This window comes from Lonchura striata, chromosome 3, assembly GCF_050655825.1.
Source record: "Lonchura striata isolate lonStrDom1 chromosome 3, ASM5065582v1, whole genome shotgun sequence".
Classification (NCBI taxonomy): Eukaryota; Metazoa; Chordata; class Aves; order Passeriformes; family Estrildidae; genus Lonchura; species Lonchura striata.
In genome coordinates, this window is record NC_140705.1 from 104118900 (window position 1) to 104126807 (window position 7908).

Here is a 7908-nt window from a genome sequence, read left to right on the forward strand (position 1 = left end):
GTAGGACACAGCTTATTATCTTTTTATAGTCAATGAGCTGAAACTCTTGATTTCCAGTGTGTGCATATATTTGTTAATGGTAAATCTTCCAAATCTTCTGTTTTAAGTAGAGAGTTATTTTCTAGCTGCAGGGGCAGAAATAATACCTGTCTGTAAAGGAGCCCTACCTGAGTGATTTTTCTGTGGAAAAAAAATATATTGCTGTATATTTCTCTCAAGTAACTGGAAGAGGTTGTGGAAATATTTTCTGGGGAAAATGTGGTCAACTGTACAGTCACAAGTGTTAACTAGGGCATGATTTAAAGCACATGTGCATTAAACCATGACTGAGATATATGGAATTAAAAGCCTGTGTTCTCCCATCCAATATTGTTATTTTATCTAAATTCTGAAAGAGTCACTGTCCCTCTGTGCAGGTGTAGAAAGAAATAGTGTTTGGTATTCTAATTTCTTCCCTTTGACTACAATATTGTACACATGGTCTGGAGTTAAAAAATTTGATGTAGCTCATAGCTCACAAAAGGGCATTTACAAAGATAGATGGAAATTTGAAGATGAAATAATGAGAAAAAAATTGAGAGTAATATATAAGGGAATGTAGTATATTTGCAATAATTATCACTACATAACATTTATATGCATATTGTGGTGGAAGGGGATGTTCTTTTCAAGGGTTGTCTGGACCTTTTGTCTTTGTGTAGAAGTGCATAAGTACTATATTTTTTGTGTGTTTAAGTATAAACATGTTGACATTTATGAATAATGAGAATATGAATATTGTGCCTATGTGATATTTTTCTACATTTAGAGTAACTGAAACAGAGGTTTAGTGAAGACAGAAATTCTTACCTCCTTGATTTGCAGAAAACTTACTGATTTTATAGTAGCACCTCCTCATGGTGATAAAAACCCTCAAGTATTGAAAAATCTAATTAAAATTAAAGGTTATAACCAAAAAAAGCAAGAAATTTGAAAGGACATGTTTGTGATCAGTCTTATCCTCTTTGGGCAGCACTAAACTTTATGTTGTAAGCATCCCTGGTCCTACAGAAAATGCATAATAGTTGTTTCACTTCGTAATAAGGATAAAAGTTAACATATGAAAAATGTTCAAGGAATTAAAAATTCAAAAGTTATTTTAAAGCAGTGGAACATTTTGTCTCACCGTCTTTTTTTCAAAGAACTAAGACTTTTCTAAATCAAAATGCTTTTTCATTTAATTTACTGACTTGATTCTACCAAGCCAGTGTAAGTCCAGCTTGGCAGAGAGCAGGGATCTGCAAAGGCATCCAGGGCTCTGATCCACTGTTCTCAAGAAGCAGGATAACTCAATAGGAAATAAGTTTGAAAATTAATATTTCAGGTTGTGTCTGCAGACCAGAGTTGTCAGAAGCAGGTCAGACTAAGAGGTTTGTCTTAGCAGCCTGAGAAAAAAATGGGGGGAAAAGGTGTTCCATAAAGTATTTTGGCTTTGGAGTAGCTGGGTTTCTTTCATCATGGACCCTTTCTGGTGGGAAGCCCCCATCCAGTTGCACCTTTGAGCTTTTCTCAGGATCCAAGGGAAGCAAGATTAAATGGAAGCTGTAGTGTGGTTGGTGTTGCCTTAATGCTGTGAACCACCTTGGCCATGTCTCCCAGGGCTTGTGGTGTGACAGAAGGTGCTGCTGTGGTGAAAAGCACTTGGAAATGTGAATTACCTGGGAAAATGGTGGTGAGCAGAAGAACTGGGTGTCCTTTCCCTTAATCTTTGTGTTATTACGTGCCAGCAAGTGATTTTCTGTTCAGAACAGTACCTATGAGTATATTGAGTAACTTTTTGAAAATGAAGGCGTTCCTTCCAGCTAGAGGGCATACAGTAATAATAACTCAATTTCTCAAGAGAGTCAAAATGTGGTTTATGAGCATCTCCAGAGAGCTGCCATAGGTTTCAGAGAAACACTAAAGATATTCTCTGTGGACAAAGACAGGACTGTGTAAATTCATGGAATAACTTTACAGAAATAATTTGTAAATGTGGTTTGATGAATATGAAGAAAATTTGTAAATATTACATTCTTTAGTCTGTATACCTTAAGAAGTACTTGCAGATGAGAAAAGGGATTAACATTTAGAGACAATGATAACTTTCCAGTGTTGCTGCAGATTTTGTAGCTTTCCAAACCACTTATTACTATAATTTTACCATATCACTTAGCCCACACTCTTCCTGGTGGTATGTAAGAATCTAAGACATTCAAATGGAACCAGTAGTCTATGAATAGAATTTCTCAAACCTTCCTTTAATGAAAGTAAAGCCTTTCCTTACTGGCAGTAGCACTTGCATCCCACAAATATTTGGTTTCTGGGGAGAGGATAATAAATAAAGCCTTTAGCATCTGCCTAAGCAATAAATGACTGTTTTGCAGTTACTGTTCTTGTAGCCCAGTAATGAACACTGACATGAAAAATATTGGCGGTCTGTTTTGGGGCTGCTGGAGCAGAGTAGAAGCATCTTCTGGACCTCCTGTAGGTTTCTGAAAGGCACTCTTCTGGTGCCATTATGTCTATAGAGTTCCAAAGCCAGCTCATGGAAACAGAGACAACACTTCAGAAAACGTGGCTTAGTATTTATGTAACATTCTTTGAAATCTGCTATAATCCTTCATGCGACTCAGTAAATGTTACAGCGCCTAATATAAAATTAGCAAAATCAGTTTGAATAGAATATGACTGCTACTAGATCTTTTCTAAAAAGTGGATTTAGTTGAGACTCATAATCAAACAGTTTCACAAGGTTTTCTTTAGAAAAGGTTGTTGGCTTTAGCTTTGCATTTACTACTGTGCTGCAGCACAGAACTCGTTTCAGGAAGGGTTATAGCTTTGGCTGGCTTAGTTAGGTGTTCTTGCTTGTGATTATGTTTCCAGAAAAAATAAAGCTCATCTCAACAAAGAGATGTGAAATTGCATGATTATTAGTCTGTGCATATGGAATGGTTTCAGACAGTCTCTTAGAGGGAAAAGGTAACAGAGGGAAAGAGGAATATGAAATTATCTATGAAAAATGTTGTTGCATTGTTCCCTGGGATACCGTGCATGCTGCAAAGTACAAAAGAACCTCTTTTTGTCTACCTGAAAATGTCATTATCCAGTCAGTCCTGCTCCAAGACCATATGACCAAAGAAAAAAAAAAGAAGGCTGAGGAGAAAAGCAAGAAAAATGGTAACAATCATAAAACTGGAGATAGTGCTGAGGAGGAAGGGAAAATAACCTTTATGCCTTTTTTTTTTTTAACCTCTGGTTTTATTCTGAGAGTTCACTGCTGGCACTGTTCATGGTTTGTAACCTCTGGTTCATTTCTTTCAATAGGTAGCTGAAATCAGAAATGGGCATAGAGATACAACCTGTACACACCCCAATTTCCCCCAGATTTATGTTTTTGGAGTGGAGAAATTTTATATTGGCAGCAGGGTAAAAAAACAGTCATTTTGAAGCTTGAGACCCATGTCTAGTAAAATGAAAATAAAAAGATATTCCAAGGCCTTGAGCTCAGCAAGTGGTTTTCCCAGATGTCTGGTGTCTCAGCACATAAAAAATGTAGTGTCCTCTGTAATACAAGAAACTGCATCCCGAGAACCTCTACCAGCCTGCTATGGATCTTCATCTAAAAGAATTTCCACTCTTATTCCAGACAGTCTGTCATGATTTTTTCAAGCACTGCAAGGTAGACAAGTGGGAAGAGAGTTTATTCAGCCTCCTGGAAGATGGAGTGTCTGGGATGGTAGGTGAGGGCATGGAGGCAGTGCCAGCAGCCTCACTGGTAGCTGAGGTTTGCTGGAGTGCATCCTTTCAAACAGAGCTCCTTTCCTGCCTTAGCACTCGAGGATGCATCACAGCCCCATTGATGTCCAAATCCAACAGCTGCTAAAAACTGAGTCCAACAAATCCAAAAAGGGAGAACACATCATTTCTTCTTGTCCTTTTCCACTTTCGTTGCCACCAGCTCTTGATTTTCGAATCCAACACCTGGTGTTCAATGGAAACTGAACCTCTTGAGAAGTTTATTCATATCTAATGTCTTTGATTTAGGTTCATGAAGATGGGGAATCTGGGGTTCTGGGGTGTTTTGGGAATCTGGTGTTTTGGGGTCCAAAAGTGTAGAAATTGTGATTAGATACTGAAAAATAGATTTATGGTTTTGACAAGAAATTTCAACCTGATTCGTCATTTTTAAAGCTGCAACTAGCTATGTAGCTTCGAATGCAATTTCACTTTAAGGAATCATTCCTTCTGTCATTTTCCCACTGGCTGGACAAAAGGTTTGCTTGTGAAGGCAGGGTATTTTAGAAAGTCTTATTACACTGCTTGTTGATTTGAAACAATAATAAAATCCTGCTGCTAAAACTGTCCCTTCTGGCACCATTCCACTGCATTTTTGAAACACAAGGTAACAGAATAATGTGCTGACAACTAAAATATACAAAACACTTTTGACGTTACAAAAAGACAAATATTGTTCATAATGAGATGTGTTACCTATTATGTCAGATAATCATAAAGCTAAAAATGTGTAAATGACATTGAAAAATATCTTCTAGTTCAGAAAAATAAGAAACATCACATGCTTATCTTAGAGCATATTACTTTTTTATTTCTTTGTGCCATCAAAGAAGAAACAAGGATTTTGAGGATGAGCATAGAATCTTCATTTTACAATATTGCAGCTCATCAGAGTGTAAATACTTCAATTTCTGTTTATGTATCTGTAAGGGAAGAGAGAAGAAGCAAGCAAAAGAAAGTGAAGTGCAAATGCTGAGGTGATTGGGTAGGGGACTGAAGAAAAACTCCTGAAATTAAAAAAAATATAAAATACATTCGTCTGAAAAATATTCTTATATGTGATTTTTCTTAATCATATCAGTAATTAAATCTGCACTTGTGTCCATCACTTAAGTGAACTTAACTCTTGGTGGACACTGGAGTATAGGGCTTCCAAGGACCTTTATTTTCAGGGCTCCTCTACTAGAAATAATCTTCATTAAAGCAAGATCAGGAATGTCAATCTCTGCTGATAGCCTGGCTGCACAGGTCCAGACTCCACAGAGCTTCTTGTAGGAGTTTGTGTGTGGCAAAGCTGAATATAACCAGCTTATAAGATCAGCTGCAGAGCAATGCAGAAAAAAAAGTGGTTAAAATTTATGGTCTGTGAAAATGTGGTAGTAAGAGACATGCTACAGAGGTCATTGGGGAATGAAGTGGAAATGCTCCTTCCATCTCTTACTCTGCAGAGGACTTCACTGAGAACTCCTGCTGCTCTCCTGAGAGGCACGTTGACTCTCAAAGTGTGTTAAACATGTATATCTCACCTGATAACATGTCAACAGAAAGAATTTTTAGGTTTAAAAAAATCCCCCTGAGATCTCTTCAGAACTCATTTTTTCCTTCAGGTTAGTGCTTACCTTCCCGTCCCTGTGCTGCTGTCCTTAATAGTTGTTGGAACTAAATTAGGTTTTTAGTCTCTCTTTGCTCCATTCTAATTTATTTCCTTTGCTTCTTTTGTTGTACTTTTGAACAAGTGTCTGAATTTGACCCAGTTATTGACAGTGCTTCAGTTGTGCTCTGGAGAGACCTGTTAGGATTTGGCAACGCAATCCTCCAAATATTTCATCTGAACTGAGCATACTCTCTCCCAGGGCAGTAGTGACTAAACAAAATTTCCTCTGTAATTATTTCTCCCAGGAAGAGTGACTAGAAAGTTTAATACAACTATGCCCTCAATTTTCTCCTGCATTTGCTCAGGCAGTGGTAAAGAGGCCTTATCTGACTTGAATGCCAAAGAAATAATACGTGGACTGTACAAGATACAGGAGCAATAATTAGGATAAGACTGCTGAGAGCTAGGGAAGCTGGGACAGTGGTGGAGAAAGGATGAAGTTGAAGAGCTGAAAGGAAATTATATTAGATGAAGAGCTCAGTTAGAGACATTGAGGGCTTGTATATCAGAAAAATTGAATTAAATTGAACGAGCAAATCACAGAAAACAAATTGAGCCTCATTGACCAAAATGATTGGGACTAAGAAAATACTCAGTATTGCCAAGGGTAGCTCTGAAATGGAAAAAGTGCAAATTTATGGAATAATACACAGCTTTAATTATACAGAGATATTTTTTTTTTTCTACCTGGTCTGATTTGATACACAGGAATCTGATGTGCAAACATTTGCATATTCTGTGGGTCATATTCATGGTCTGATATTTCTGGTGATCTTGTTATTTTAAGTTATCACTTATATTAGACTCGGTTAAGGTGATGTAGCCTCTTAGTTATGTGAATGTACAAGGGAGGTTTTTTATCTGGTGAGTTCTGAATTCTGGACAAGAAATTTGGCACTGGATGATATGAAGGGATGCTGTCTCTTTAGGGAAGGTGGTGGCATCAGTGACATTTCATATAGTTTTTGGCCTGATCTTTCTTTTTACACACTTTTTATTATTTTAGAATTCAGATTCAGAGGTCTGCTAACTACTTTCTTTGCTTGTAACACTGAGTTTCTGGAATATTTTTTCTGACCACCTGGAGTGGCCTTCTACACTGATGTGACTTCATTAAAATTAGTTTTTCATACAAAAAGCTTTTTAAATATCTTTGATAAGCTTCCTGCTAGGCAGCACTGACAGTTTTGTTTTGCTGTGGTGTCTATTTATTGCTGGACCTTGCCAAACAAGAAGGAAGATGTACCATTTTTGCAGTTTGCACTTTTTGAGCTTTTATCTTCCTTTTTTTTCCCTCAAAACCTGAAAATAGTTGTGTTAAAACAAATTCCTAGGCTTGCAGCTTTTCATCACTCTATTACCTTTGGTAATCTCTTAAACAACAGGCTATGCTTAAAGCAATTCTGCTTAGAACTTCAAGTCATGTTGTGGAGTGAAAATGTCAATTTGTCAGTTGTGACAGTCCCCAATTTACACTGCAAATGAGCAGTGAAGTTTTCACAGCTTGGTCTGTTAATTCCAGTGTGCTAATCAAACTGAATTTTGTTTTCTTTATTCAGATTTCTCATCACTGGCTGATTAGAAAAGGCTTTCTGAGCCTCCTGATCATGTCCATTTCCATTCCCAGGTTACAAAACTTGTTTCTATGAATAAAGGAAAGGATGTGAGGCAGAATTGCCATGTAGGGTTACACTGTGTGCAGAATGCTAGGATGAATGGGATTATTTCCTGCTCCCTTTTTGTTTATTTTTGTAACTGGATAAGGAGTGGTCAACCAACCATGAGAACTTCAAATCCTATAAGCAAACAGTGGTACAGGATTTTGGAAAACACTGAAAAAAAGCAAATGTTTTGGGCTTTGCTTCTACATTGGGATCACTGAGTGGGTAAGGTTTAGAGGCCAAGATAAAAGCACCTGTTCACAGTGTGTAGCCTCTCAGGATGGTCTGTTGGTAAATTTTGACCATGTTAAGCTGTTTATCTTTATGTGCTGCTTCATTCCCAGCTGTTTCCAGTTTGTTTAATTGAGCTGCTAAGCAGAAGCAGCTTTTAAAGAGGGAAAGGCAGCTGTAATCCATCACAGATTTGTTCGTTGGTTTTTTGGGGATTTTTGGTGGGGTTTTTTTTGGTTTGGTTTTTTTTGGGGGGCAGGGACTCATGATATAAGACTAGCATGGGGATATGTAAATTCTTTTGAAAGAAAAGTTCACTGTAGGCTGGAGTTTCTGCCTACTGATCACCATGGAAAGCAGACACTTTTTCGGTAATTCTAGTGTGAGTTCTGGATGTTGAGCAGTTTTTGGAGATCTGGCTGAATTTATGTGCTTTTTATACCTGGTAAGCACCTGCCTGATATAAATCACACTCTGTTTGTCTATTGTGTTAATCTGAGTGTAAGATGAGGTGGTTTATTTTTTTTTTAATTAAGATCTGAGTGT

General features: G+C 37.4%; 1 protein-coding gene and 1 long non-coding RNA gene across 8 annotated transcripts in view; both read left to right on the forward strand.

Annotated features, from left to right (window-relative positions):
- Nucleotides 1–7908, forward strand: part of KCNK2 (potassium two pore domain channel subfamily K member 2) — a 129759-nt gene that overhangs the window by 67066 nt on the left and 54785 nt on the right. The gene's annotated exons all lie outside the window — the stretch shown is intronic.
- Nucleotides 7–7908, forward strand: part of LOC146768046 (uncharacterized) — a 32229-nt gene continuing 24327 nt past the window's right edge. The window contains exon 1 of the long non-coding RNA XR_014954023.1: nt 7–7873. This is a non-coding gene — a long non-coding RNA (uncharacterized LOC146768046). The remainder of the gene's footprint in view (nt 7874–7908) is intronic.